The sequence below is a fragment of the Taudactylus pleione genome, unplaced genomic scaffold (genome assembly GCF_031769625.1).
Source record: "Taudactylus pleione unplaced genomic scaffold, aTauple2 ptg000265l, whole genome shotgun sequence".
In the NCBI taxonomy this organism is placed as follows: Eukaryota; Metazoa; Chordata; class Amphibia; order Anura; family Myobatrachidae; genus Taudactylus; species Taudactylus pleione.
In genome coordinates, this window is record NW_028284667.1 from 52,768 (window position 1) to 68,195 (window position 15,428).

At 43.7% G+C, this 15,428-nt stretch overlaps 1 pseudogene; it reads right to left on the bottom strand.

Moving 5' to 3' along the window:
• Positions 1 to 6,713: 6,713 nt before the first annotated feature.
• Positions 6,714 to 12,538, bottom strand: LOC148513950 (uncharacterized; annotated as a pseudogene).
• Positions 12,539 to 15,428: the final 2,890 nt, after the last annotated feature.

Genomic DNA, 15,428 nt, shown 5'->3' on the forward strand with positions numbered 1-15,428 from the left:
CACACTATATTCATCTGAGTCACCCAGTCAAGTTTTCTCCCACTCTCCTGGTTCCTTATCTTTCTTTTCCTGTGCAGCTTAAAAACACCCACACTATCTGTACGAAAGATAAACCTACTGGTCGTAATCCACAGATTATTTTGATAAATTGGGACCAAAACCCAAAAGAAGTTTTTGTAACACTTGTCAATGAATTTTGTTTAAAGACAGCAGTAACTTCACAGGTTTTAAAGTAAAATGAATTTCCTGTCATACCTTGGGGAAAAGGTTCAGTATAGTCAATTCTTTTTCAGGGGTTTTTTTTTCTATTTATTTTTTTATTCCTATTGTCATTTTCCAATGCTGTCAATCATTCTCCATTCTTTATTTAATAATCCCTGCTACAAAATATATTTATTCTTTTCTGATAAGAAACGTTCAATCTTTCTTCTCAGAAATCACAATCTATGTTTGATCGACGTGAAAATTATTTTTACAGGTTAAAAGGACCCAACTTTTGTATTTTTTTACTATTGTTGAAGAGAAAGCATGTGAGCTTAGACATGCAATTACAGTATGGATGATTGGGACTCGCCAGTTTATAGTACTGCAAAGGATAAATTCCAATGATCCTCTGTCTAGCTAAAGTGGTAAAACTGACACATAAACATGAAAGTTTGGTGCCAAGAAGTTGAATACTTATTCAGTTTCAGAGTAAAATGTAATTGTTGCTTTTGTATACAGTATACAAATATGCACTTACCTCTTTTGAGCCAGAGCCCGGTTATTATGTTGAATTCTACTTACTGATGTGAGTCTTAATATTATAAGTAAAAAAAAATTATTACTTACTTCACTATTGTGCACCTCCCAGTTTTTATCCTTTATACAGATTCGGGCTAAGGTGGAGCAGCATTTCAGTGAAAAATGGTGCTGAACGTTGTTATAAACAGTTTGATCTGTGAACAATGGTTGCACAAAAGGACTCTTGTAAATATATATATATATATATATAATTTATTAAAATATAATAGATATAATTTACTACAATTTCTTGTCAATTTGACATATAAAACATGTACATAAAAACTGCTTAGGTGGGTGTGGTGGGGGAGGGGGGGAGACGCCGCCTGGGTACACAAACTCGGAACCCTCATCCCCCCAAGCACACCACCAGAGACTCTGAAGACTGTCGACCAAAGGTCCAGCAGGGGAGACGTGCCGGTCACTGAACCACACAGAAAGAAGCCCCCTAAAAGGGTCCACCCACCTCCCCACCCAGAGTTTCACCCGCACCCCACCATCACCCCATCTCGACCCCTTCATCCCCAATAGGAGTAGCATTGTACAGGCTTCAATAAAAGATTTGCACGATATCCATTTTGTCTCTTTCTTTATTGTATCACACCACCCACCACAACCACCCACCACATTCTCAACACCATGACATACAACACCCCCACCATCATGCCACAAGATTGATGTTTTGCCTCGATGTGGAATCCGAGTCAGATGGCAAGACAATCCTCCACGGGGATTGATGTTGGGCAAGATTGGAATCCAAAGAATCCAAACCGCTCATCTCTAGTTATCACAGGCCCTGATGTTACTTTCTGATGGTGCATCTGTGAGGAGTGATTCTTGTCCCACTTCTATTTAGCAGCACTCTCATTGCTTCTCACTTTCACACTCCTCTAGAGAAGCAAGGATTTCTACCCGAAACACAGACAATAGTCATATTAATGTAAAAATAAATGAGTATTTATTACTAAGGACTAAAGGTGCATACACACGTAACGATTTTGTAACCAACGATTATCTGTCAGATTATCTGTCAGAGTTTCTCTTGAAAAAGTTAATGATTTTTTGAAGTGTAATAAATGATTTTTACAATGATGAACAAAAAATGTTCCTTCCCTTAATGAAAATCGTTATGTTGGACAGTCTGAAATGAACTACAAACTACAAACGGGAGCGCGCTTGAACAATTTTCGTTCAATGTTATAAACTGAACGATTTTTTGAACAATTGAATGATAACGATGAAGTTATAGTTAAATCGTTCAAAAAATCGTTACGTGTGTACGCACCTTTAAGGTGCTTACACACGTAACGATTTTGTAACCAATGATTATCTGTCAGATTTTCCCTTGAAAAGTGAACGATTTTTTGAAGTGTAATGAACAATTTTTACAACGATGAACGAAAAATATTCCTTCCCTTAATGGAAATCGTTATGTTGGTCAGTCTGAAATGAACTACAAACTACAAACTACAAATGGGAGCACGCTTGAACGATTTTCATTCATTGTTATAACTCAGGAACTGAACGATTTTTTGAACGATTGAACGATAACGATGTAGTTATAGTTAAATCGTTCAAAAAATCATTACGTGTGTACGCACCTTAAGGACTTAGGGGGTCATTCAGACACGCTCGCGAGTGGCAGGATGCTCGCAAGTGGGTCAATGTTCCCCACTGCGCATGCGCACGACGGAGAGAGCTCCGTCGTGCGCATGCACGATTCCCGGCGATTGACGGGCTCACCATCGCTCCGGGTCTCGCACCAAAGGGGGCGTGTTGTCGATGTTGATTGACAGCACACCCCCTTTGGTGGGCGTGCCGGGGGCGTGCCTGCCAGACGGAGGCATTCCCATGGGAACGCCTACCGTTTCAAGCCGGCCCCACTGACGTCACTAGTGATGTCAGTTGGAGTGATTTTGGCTCTGATAGAGCCAAAATCACTCCAGGGCTTGCGGCAGCGAGACCCTACCGCAGGGTCTCCGTCGCAAGCCCGATGGTCGCGATGGTCAAGACCATCGCGACCATCATCATGGACGCTCGCTATAGCTGTGGGTGGTAACCCACAGCTATGCGAGCGTCCATGAGGACTCTCCAAAAAAAGGTTGGAGGGCTCTGATTCAGAGCGAGCGCTCTAGTCAGAGTGTTCAGCTCTGAATCAGGCCCTTAGTAATAGCATTTATTACTAAGGACTACCATATCAGCTAAGGTGAGTCACATTGCTTACATAATTACTAAGGATAAGGTTTTGTGAATTTTGTATAAAATACTAGTAAAACACAAATTTGTCACAATCACAATAAAGACATTTAATTGGTATTGCTGTTAACTTAAGTCTACAATTTTTTAAACCCCTATACAGTTCAAATAGTATCAGGGTTAAATGGCATGCTAACTTTTGTAACTAAGGGACTGATTCAGCACGGAACGCTATTGCGATCCCAGCTGCATAATTGCACACAGTTCTGCTGCGAAAATATACTAATGTTTGCAACTGCTCAGCCAGCATAGAGAAGCCCACTACTGCTTTCTCACATCCATAATACCTTGCAGTCCTGCGTACACATCGGTAACATCAGACCCTCACGCACGTTTACAGCAGCTCTGACCTGTCTCAGAAATTGCAACTCTCGTCGCAAGCATTGAGTACTCAAGCTGCGTATGCTGTTGCAGTGGCTAATGCAACGGCGTTCAAATTGACAGGCATGCCTGTGTTTCTTCGACCACTCCCCCATCACCATCCCCACAGGCTGACGTCCCATCACTCACTCTGCGATGGCTTTCTATGTGCATGCGTGATCGCAGTCTGATCACAAGGTGCACTGAGGTGCATACACATGCGCAGTATGCACCATCGGCCAACCTGCATATGCGGTTGCAATTGCAATCCATGCTGAATCAGGTCCTAAAACATATAGACCACAAAATATTTTACTAAGAATTCTTACAGTATTTAAATACAAGTATTTTATGCTTAATGACACATTACACATCTATCAGATTACTAAAGTCTTATCACACAGTGTGTACAGTGAGGGTTAAGTGCATTGATTAACTGACTACAGTGCGTATTATCTAACTAACTAAACATGTCCAAAATCCTAATAAAGAAGCGTCTCTTCCAGGAGGGCTTGACCATTTGGGTCCGTGTACACAAGTTGGTGCCATTACACTGAGTAATACAAATTGGGCCTGATTCAGAGATGGATGCTGTGCTGATATTTGCGCAGTTTAGCGATGTTTTCCTACTGCGCATAAAGTCTTGAAACCATTACTGCGCACGTACCAACCAATGTATGTTATGCTATTTGCAATTGTGTATAGGTATTGCTATCGCATGAGAAGAGGTTGGCGATCTCTGGGCGTATCAGGGTGGAGACTGGGAGGTGACCTGAAGTGATCACAAAGAGGGTCAGTTTCATGGGCATGTTATGGGAGTGTCACTGCCATGTCTGGGAATGCTGCTGTGTTCCCAATCATATCTACAGCTTCAGTGGCCATGTTTAGTTGGATTAGAGGAAAGTAGCAAAAGTAGACCCTAGGGTACCGCAAATGTCGATGGTGTGACCGATGTTGCATCGATGTTGGTGTATCTACAGACTCCATCGCAAGAACCACAGTCTGAAAATGGGCGTCTCATCGCTCGTACATTCCATCGCACAGTGGAACACAAAGGGAAGGCTAAAATTAGCATTTGCATATTCCCTCAACCACTATTGCGAGAGCATCTGCTGGAATAGCAACCATCTCTTAATCTGGCCCATTAAAGTAAAAAAAAAAAAATTGACCACTTGTGAAGGTAAAGACAACAAGCAGAGGTTTATCTCAGAGCAGAACTCAGCAGAGGTTTGGCTTCCCCTTCTGAAAGTGGATACAGTTTACACTAGAACACTTTAACTTCTCTGATACACCACAGATCTCAGTAACACTGTAGTCTCTTGTACCTTGCCTCACTGTAGCTGGTGCAGCTTAGCACTGGAAATTTAACAAGCTCTGTAGCAGCTAACTCTGGAAGGATTTTTTATTGATATCTCTTGAGTTTGAGCTACATTTGAAGTGTAGCTATTACCTCCAAGCTGGTCTTTAAACTATTTACACAACACAAGTCACAGCACAATCATCGCCCTGGTTCTCACTCTCAACAGGTTTTTCCATTCCACATACAGACATCTAAATGGCTACTTCTTCTGCTCTGCGCATCAGGGCCCTCATTCAGACCCACTCGCGAGCGGCTGTCCGCTCGCAAGTGGGTCGATGGTCTGCACTGCGCATGCGCACGACGGAGGGAGCTCCGTCATGCGCATGCGCGAGACGCGACGAGCGAAGGACTTTCCTTCGCTCTGAGTGTCTCATCAAAGGGGGCGTGCTGTCGATGTTGACTGACAGCACGCCCCCTTTGGTGGGCGTGCTGGGGAAGTACCTGCCAGACGGAGGCGTTCCCAAGGGAACGCCTACCGTCTGAAGCCGGCCCCACTGACATCACTAGTGATGTCAGTGGGAGTGATTTTGGCTCTGATAGAGCCAAAATCACTCCTGGCCTTGCGGTTGAAAACCTCAACCGCAGGCTGTTGCTCGCAGTGGCGATGGTCGCGATGGTCAAGACCATCGCGACCATCATCCTGCACGCTCGTATATGCTGTGGGTGGTGACCCACAGCTATACGAGCGTCCAGGAGGACGCTCCATATTAATGGAGGTGGGCCCTGATTCAGAGCGAGCACTCTGGTCAGAGCGTCCGGCTCTGAATCAGGGCCCAGGTTTGTCTTCTACCTGAGCAGCGTATCCACTCCTCTCCAGCAAATAGATGCTCTGGCAATGTGACATATACACTTCTCCACTACCAAATGGTCTCTCTCTGGCTCTTACTGTAAGTACCTTTTTTCATTAGCATGTCTACAACAACAACTCCCAATGTTTTTCCAGGCTATTACTAGCTCCTCCTTCCTGGTTTCCTATGGCTTCTGTGTAGATCTCCACCTTTCTTATTGCCGTGAAGTCTCCTCCTCTTCAGCAGTCTCTGTACATGCGCCCTGGGCATCCTGGATCATTCTCTGGTGCATATTATCCTTGTGCAGTAGCAGTCCCATGCAGCATCATCAAGGGGGCACCACTGAAAGTGATATCTACACAGTGGCATCAATAGGTGCTCTGCTATTTTGATGTTTACCCCTCGGATGTTGTCACCAAGCAGCGGTGATAGATGACGTGTGCATGCACACGTATCCACACTGCTCCCGTAGAACTGGGCAAGCTCCTAGCATGACGAGATTGGGGGCGTGAGGTGCAGTCATGCCCCAAAACATCATACAACTATGGTCGTGGCTTTGCATGCATGAGGCCATGCCCCCCTTCTGCGAGTGCCTTATCACCCTGACACACAGTAGTTTGCAGGAATCTATGACCTGCAAACTGTCTTTGTTCTAGGGAATAGGATTGCCACCTAGCAACAGCTGCCCTTAGAGAAGGGAAGTGGAAAGAATTTTCACTTACCGTCTTCCACAGCCGGGGGACCTGGCTGGCACAGCTCCTGTGACACGTGTACAGCCACGCGCATGGATGCGCATGCGGACACATGCGCTGGTAGGTGCTTATGAGCCAGCAGGCTACATGTGCACGCTGGTCACGTGCACGCGCAATGACCTGCGTAGTACAGCCCGCCCCCTGCAGATTTTACGTAAGCTTACGGATGGCAATCCTGAGGAGAACAATAGGTGGGAGGTGTGTAACCTTGAACTGTGCTCGCATACCAATAAGGACTGAAGACTAAGGTATGCAGAGTGAACAGTATTTAATAGTAGTGTTGGTAGACAACCAGGAGTAGAAGGAGAACTGTTAAATGGAAGGAACTGTTTAAACTTAGGAAAAGTTTTAGAACCAGGAATTATAGGAATATTTCAAGCAGACTTTCGGCAATCGAAGAACAACGGAGTGAAGTCAGCTCTGTTGTTTAGGTGGTTGCACTTGCTGTTTCTTTGGACCCTTTGGAGCACCTGAAACCAAAGGAGAGAATAGCCATTAGCAGTATTGGAGATAAACGAAGAAACCAACAGACCTAGCAAGGTACAGGGAAGGTAGGGTGGGTGCTGTTGCTAGGTGGCAATCCTATTCCCTAGAACAAAGAAAGTTTGCAGGTCATAGATTCCTGCAAACTACTGTTTGTTCGTCGGGAAGCTTTCCACCTAGCAACAGCTGGTGGGCAGACTACCACATACCTGGTGGTTGCTCTGAGAAACTCTATCCTCTGGGGATCAGAAGGTCTCCAATAGTGGCTAACAAAGATACGTGTGGAGGACAAACATGCAACCTGCATTATAGATTGCAAAGGCAACCCTTTTGCAGCTGCCGGAGTGACTGCCGCGCTGCGGAGGGAATGACCCTTAAATAGTGAAGTTTCAATACCGGAATCACGCATAACCGATACTATCCATCCTCATATCATGGAAGGTGTGGCAATGTGAAAGGGTTTAGGAGAAGTGATAAAGAGTTGGGAAATCTTGCCTCTGTGTGAAGCGGTTATAGCAAGATAAGAAGACAAACACTCCACTAAGTAAAGGGAGGAATCCGACTCATCTTTAACTAGGTCAAACTCCACTAAGGGATTTTGAAATGAAGTGGTTTTTCTGTGTCCTCTGAGTATTATGTGGAAACCTGCTGGGGTTGGTGTCATCCAGGGGTCTGAAATGTCTATCAAGGAGAGTTCCACTCCTCTTCCTGCGAAAGCCACAGCTAGGAGAGATGCAAGTTTCCTTGACACACAGGAAATATCTGAGGTTGAAGACATACTGGTCAAGAAATCCAGAAAGGGTTCGATGTCCCAAGTGGAAGAGTAACGTGGACATGATGGCCTAGATAAGAAAATGCCTTTGAGCAATAATTTATTCTCAGAGAGTCCTGGAATTAGGAGTGTGAGAGGAGAGCCGAAGCCTCATATCTGCAAGCTAGGAAGTCTATGGCAGAGTTTGCAGCAGAGGATAGGTGAGAAGTAGAACGTTTGGATTGCCAGGAAAGACATTTTTTTATGATTGCGCTATATTTAGATCTCTTTCTTGGCCTGAGAGATACATTAATAAGTGCTGTAGAAGTGGCTGAGAGGTGTGAGCCTGTTAATAACCGAGCAATATCGCCATCCACATGCATTGAGGTAGCTCCCGAAGTAGGTCTTGAGTCTCTTGGAATCAGTCTTTGTATAGACCCAAGGGAAGTTTGGGTCCTTTGCATAGGAGACTGATTAGGGGGAACCAAATTCTGGATGGCCAGACTGGGTATACCAGAATGTTCGGGGTACCCTGTCTGTTCTCATCTTGTGAAGTACTGTCAACAACATGGCCGGGGGAGGAAAGGCATATGGGAGGATGAGATTTGTCCATGGAAACAACATTGCATCTATGTGGAAGGCAGTTTGGACCCAGATTCTGGATACGAAGGTTGGAACCTGAGCATTAGATGGGGTTGCAAATAGATCCAACTGTAGTTGGTCAAATGCTATCACAATGTTGTGAAAAATCTTTGGTTTTGGGGATACTCTGTCCAGAGTGAGGCGAGTCCTGGAAAGGGAGTCTGCAAGCTCATTTACATGGTACATACACGGCGGACAGCTGAATAGATCTTTGTAATGCCCATCGCCAGATGTCTATTGATTCTCGGCAAAGTAGTAGTGATCGAGTGCCACCCATCTTGTTTATATAAGACACGGCGGTTTTGTTGTCTAGGCGAATCTCAAACAGAATGTCTTGAAGCTGAGGGGGGACTAGAGCCTCCAGGGCTAACTTGGCCGGTTTTAGTTCTAAAAGGTTGATGTGATCTATGTACCTACAGAAAAAATTATCTATATTCCTAAATGTCGCTGTTTAGCGTAGCGTATGCATATGAAATAATCGCTTTCCAGACTTTGAGTGTGGTTCCAAAGCACAAAAGTTATTATTCACATAAAAAGCATTTAGTTACACGTTGTGATCTAAATACAATTAGTGCAAAGGGTTACACAGAAATAAGGTACAGTCGATACATTACGCAGGCGCTCTGGATCCGGATTTCCAGCATCAAAGGTGAAGCCTCCGTCAAAAGAAAGAATATGATGACTAACTACTGAATACAGAGCGCCTGAATATATACCCTTACAGAGAGCAGGCAATACAATAGGAACGAGTTGGCATAATCCCATAGGTCAGTTTGTACAATGGTAGTTCTGCCCTCCAATGGCTCTTTGTGTGTGTTTTAACTAATCAATAGACAGTACATACAGAATTCATTCTAACCAATAATTTCCTATATTCCATAACCATCGAACGCAAGATGCGACTCCATCGCTGATAGATTCAGATATTTGGAAATAAATACTGTGTCAGTTTAGTACCAAACATGCCATGTCTATCATGTTGTGTACCATTAATATCAAATAAATACATTTTACATCATAATTAATAACTTTAATATAAACCATAATGTGCAGGAACCTTTTATGAGTGCGTGTATATTTATGGTTATATGTAAGTATGCGTTGTGTGTCTACATGCAGTGTAAAAAGGTGCGCTGTGTGCAGGGTTTGTGTTACAGCCCAAAACATGCGCTGTGTGTGTGTTTCTATCTACAAATGTAACTGTATATATATGTGTGCACGCATTGTGGATACCCATGTGATCGTTTAAGTGTATATACTGTATACATACATATATATATATATATATATATATATATATATATTCATATATATATATTTATATACATGGCTTCAAACTGGTTATTATTAATATTACTTCTGTCTGAACTAAAAGAATGACAGACAATGGGGTTTGTCCTGTTCATTGATGGAGCAAGCTTTGGCAAACAATCTGATAATTTTAACAAAAGGCTTTCCTATGTTTATCCAGAATACAACTGTTAGTTCTACTTAACCACATCAACATTGGATACAAGGCCTACAATTGTTAAACGATGGCTAAACGTCTGACCATTGTTTCCAAATCTACATTTAGCATATCAGTGTCTGTGTTATACATCAATTGTCATAGACACACTGTATCAATATGCAGAGCAAACACTCACAGTATCCTTGTGTATTCTTAATTATTTGTCACAAACATGTCCACCAGACATGTCTGTCATCACTGAAATATGTGTAGTCTTAATAAATGTACGTATTGTTTTTGTAAGGACTTTTAACAGTGTTCTATTGCATAGGAAACGCACAATGCTAAATAATAACATAACGTCGTATACTGTGTAGGATTCGCAAAATGGCGCTGAGTAGCCATTCGCAAAATGGCGTTGTGCAGATTTTGATTTAAACAGATTCTGTCTTAGCTTCGACAGATTCCTAAGTGGGCCACTTGCCTCTCACGGCTTTGTCTCATGTGGATGCTCCCCAGCCTGTGAGGGAAGCATCTGAGGAGAATATGACCTCTGGTAGGGGTTCTAGGAGAGGCCTGGGAAGAGGCAGAGGAAGAACTAGCCAATTCTCTATCTCCTGCTGTGCTATAGCCATGAGTAGAATTTTGTCTGACCATGTGAGACCTCTCTTGAGAAGCGATCCCAGAAGGTTCTGAGAGTGTCTGCAAATGAGGGGTGCGGGTAGAAACCCTGGATCTAGCTCTCATTTTCCCAATAATTCTGGCGAGATCTCTCATGGTGAGCTGCCGGTGGAGAATACGAGAAATAAAGGTCTGAATGTCTTTCCGTTTTTCTGATGGGACTGCTATAGAGAAAGAAGGGGAATCTATTAGGAAACCTAGAAAGGTTATATGTTGGCAAGGGGTTAGTATTGATTTGACATAATTTATCAAGAAGCTCAGATTGAGCAGCAGGGATACGATTAAGTCTCACTGAGAGAGCAGCTTCTCACATTCTGCATGGACTACCAGAAGGTCTTCAAAATAAATTATGCAGCGAATCTGTAAGCCGGGTGAATGTGTAAGGGGCATTGGACAACCCGAAGACCATCAGTGTCCATAGGTAGACGAGATCTTTCCAAAGAAATCTCAGAAGCCTTCTGTGGTTTGGGTAGAACTGAATTGCATGGAAGGCCTCCTTGAGGTCTATCTTTATGCAATAGTCATTTTGAGTAAGGAGTTAAGGAATCTCTGCCAGACCTTCCATTCTGAATGTGCGATGTCTTATGTGCCGATTTAGGGATTTGACGGTCTGTAAGAACCATCTTGCTTACTTATGGGGAAGAGGTGACTGGTCCAACCTTTCTTGGAAGTGTCTGTCAATTCTATTTTGCCCTGAGATTATGCTAGGGTCAAAACGTCCAGGCGATGGCTGGCATTTGTAGAGCAGGGAAATGTTTGGCAAGGGAATCTTAGAAGTGGGAGAGACAGGGCTTTTTGTATGATATTTAGCAGTCATTTGTCTGTGGTAATCTCCCTCCACAAAACTATTGCATGAGAGAGGCCAAGGTGGGAGGGTATCTGAAAATGACTTACCATGCCCTCAGTCTCTTCTGGAAGGGTTGGGGTTAGCGGATTATGCACCTCTGGCACCTCAAATCCTGTTGTAGCCTCCTTTGTCCTCGTGGGGCACCTCGCTGGTTTCGGGTCAAACTGCTGGATCCTGCAGGACGACCCTCCTGGCGAAAGGGCCGTTTGGAGGACTGATGGCCTTTAAGGTCCACAAAGGATTTGGGGGCTTTATAGTGAATTTAACCTCATCAATGAATTCTGGGCCGAAAAGATCAGAGTCTGCAAGGTTAGGGACTTCTACTGGCCTGGGGGCAAACTCAGTTAAACCAGCTCTAGCTAGACAGCAGGTTCCGCGAGTATTTGATATGAAATCGAAAGTCTGTCCTACCATCAGGGTCACTCTGCTTATAGCTTTAAGAAGAGATGCCTTAGAGGCTATCAATGAGTCTAATATCCGCTAGCGGATCCCTCTTTCTCTGCTTTGAACAGCAGAGGTACAGCAGTGTCAGACACTTTAAGATGGATTTTTCAGAGTAATTTGTCAATAGTGTCACTCTGGGTTCTGTCACCAATGAGTGAAGATAGTGCTGGGTCAATTTCTGGGGCAAAAAGAGCAGGAATATCTGGAATCCCTGTATGATTACGCAAAACCATTTCATCCTCCTTTACGAGGGCACTTCTAAATGCTAACTGGGCAAAATTATATACTTGGGAGCATTCGCTCAGTGCCCAGTGTGAGGTGTAAACCTTATTAGGAGGTGTTATGCCTGCTAATGCCACTATGGCCATTTGCAGGTCACTATATTCGCCTCTCTTAGAGGATGCTGAAGTTCTGGTGACTTCTTCTGACTCCCAGTCTACTGAGTGGTGACTGACATTGTCATGTTGAATAAGGGCCAGGGAACGCTGTTTACCGGACCCTTTGTGGGAGCGCAGGAGCTCTTGGTGCCAGGAACTGGCTGGAGATAAATGCGGGCCATGGGCAGAAGATGGTGGTTTGTTACGCACCATAGAGGTATTCCAACTACGGGCAATACTTGGGAATGAAACGTTTTGTCCTGAACAGGTGTCTCTTGTATTACTCACAATTTTCTTTTTTGCAGTACTTTTCCTCACAGCCTTGTGTGAGAACAGTGGAATGGAGTGGGAGTGAACCTCCAGAGGCATACTGCCTGCCTCAGAGCTGTCCCTGCTGTCTTCTGACCTGGCAGGGCTCAGCAATCTTTTCCTTTTAAATATAAATTCCTCAGATGAGGAAGAGTCAGTGGAGAGCTTTCTCCTATATATTTTTTTACTAATATGGCTGACAGATGGGGACACAGGCAAAGTATCTGTAGCAGACACAGAGACTGCATCCTCCATCTTTAGTGCTGAGGCAAAATCTGCAGGGGGCGGGCTGCACTATGCAGGTCATTGCGCGCACACATGACCAGTGTGCGCGCGCAGCCTGCTGGCTCACAAGCGCCTATCAGTACTTGTGTCCATGAGCCCACCTGTGCGCGCAGCTGCGCATGTGACATGCGTGCGCGCGCCGAGCACGCGCATACACGCATCACAGGAGCCGCACCAGCCCACTCCCCTGGCTGTGGAAGTAGGTAAGTGAAAATTCTTTTCACTTCCCTTCTCCAGCTGCAGTCGGGATTCTTGCCATCCTACCCCACCAGCTGTTGCTAGGTGGCAAGCCTCCCGATGAACAAAGATAGAAGTGTCAGGGTTGCCTACTCACCCTGGGAGACACCAACCCCAGTGACGTCACTTTAGATCCACGCTTGCTGGAATCACATATATTATAAAGTGGATTAACAGCAGTTAACTTTTTGAAACTGCCATTTGATGACTGCAGCCACGGCCCCAAGGAAAAAATGGCACATACCTATACAGGGTAACATGTTACACACAATTTTTTACCAGACATTTAAGTGAATTCAAAGAAGCTGGTAAAGATTTACAGAACTTCTAAAGTTATGTGAAAAGTACAAGCGACACAGATCCTGTTAATGTAAAAGTGGTAATGAGTCTTAAATGATGTGACTTCCAATTTGATATTATGGTATATTATTACTCACTGATCTTATTATGAAGGGAGTTCTCCGCCATCACTTGCAGAGATGCACCAATGATTTTCTTTTTCATTTTTCTTTTTTTTCTTCAGTGCAAGAGGGAGTGGAGCTTATCCCCACCTCCTGGTGTCCACTCAGTTCTCCACCTTCTCTGATGGGCTCACCACTTAGAACTGCACCATTCGCTTCATCCTCCATGTCCTACTGCCGGGATAACCATTGATTAGTCCAACCATTGATGATTCTCCACCAATAATGTCAGACCATCAATGGTTAACCCTTTGAATACCATCACTAGTTTCTATATTCTGGTCTGTCGGAAAAGGGCCTCTGAATCAACAGAAATATGTGTGATTAAGTACCAATCTGGGGCTTGTTCTTAATTGTCCTGATGTTCCAATCAAGAATGATGGCAGATATGTTACCACAGCCTACAAAGTGTTATGCTCAGTTACTCCATTGGAACCCCTGTGAATGAGCAATCATGTAATCTCAAAACACAATTCCAGTAGCTTTAAGGTACCTACACACTTAGCGATATTTTACATGATTTGCCCGATTCCGACGCATCATGACGACAAATCGTGTAAGATATGCCCAAATCGTGAGTGTCTACTGACGATCACGATGTGCGTCCCCGCAGGTCGTACATCGCATCTTCAGATCTGCCGTGCTGTAGTGCAGATCTGACAATCAGTCACGATGCACTGGAATAGTTAGGCTGCATGATAGATCGTGTGTCACATTGGACAGTTTTTAACACCAAATCATGCCCACGACTGCCAGGGAGCTGCTGGGGAGAGTTCAAGGGGAAATCGAAAACGATATCTGATCGTGAGCACATCGCCAAGTATGTAGGCACCTTTAGACCTTCTTTATTCAAAGCTTATTTTTACACAACATTTTACTAGGCCTCATCCTTTCCCATAAAGTATTATTTCTAAATAAAACAAGGATATTCTGTGTGATGCTTTTATTAAATCTGTTCTGAGGGAGCGATTGTTCGTCTTGGTATGCCAGATAATTTATTTACTTCCTGTTTAAATCCAGGTGGCATGTTGCTGAGTCTGCTCACACCGGAATCATGCTGTCACTGACAGCCCCTATAACCTGTTCACTAGCCAGGAACTAATACAAGCAGTTCAACAGCAATAGATCACTCACTGCTCAGCATTCTGTAAATAATCTAGTGCTTTTGATAAAGTCAGCCACCTTCCATTTCATTGACGAGCCCTGGCTAACATGATCTTAAATGTTACTTATATCACAGCTTCTGTTATTACATGTTAACGTTAATGACAAATAAGTAATGCAAATAAATGCAACTTGATATAAGTAACAAATATACTAATAAATTAAGTAGTATCAAATGACAATTATGCAAGCAGCCAATCAAAAGCAGCTAAATAATGCTTCTGATGGACTTTATCATAATTTAGTATCTTTGCACCAGCCCCCCAGTACCCAAAAAAATACACTCCAAAGAGGCATATATGGGAATGTATCCACATCTAATTATGGCTCATTTTATGAGTGGTAACTAACTACAATAATAAGAACACACCTTTACTATAATCATTTTATAATTGCCCATCTAATTTTACCTTATGATCCACTTAAGAGTATGTAAGCCCACAATACCCACAAATCTAGATACGGATGTTTTATGCTGCACATGTGCAGTGCATATATTAACGCTGCAAACAATTATATGTATGTATTTGCAGCCCTTGCATTACAACATGGTTTGGCCAGGTACACAGTCACTTGCTCTATCTAAAGCTAAGTACACACTATGTAATTTTATCATACCGATAATTGGGACAATTTTTGGGCAAAATGCCGGTCCCGATATCTGTGCTACAAAGTATACAATTTAAATTTCAGAGTGAATTAGCATATGTACGCCCACAAAGATGATGAGGTAATCAGGAAAAAGCCTAGGAAATGGGAGGGAGACTATAAAGAATGTACACACTGCCAGGGCTGCCAAGAGAAATCCTGGGCCCTGGTACAGCAACTTCACAGGGCCCCTCGAGCCATTCGCAGCGCATGACAATTCCTCTTTCTATTGGAGGGGGAGCAAGGGCAAGATCTTATTGGCCGCAGTGCATAACAGCCGTATTAGTGTTTCCGCTAGACCGTGGGGCAGGGCGCTGAAGTGGGCAAGGAGTCTCTGCGCATGCCCAAGG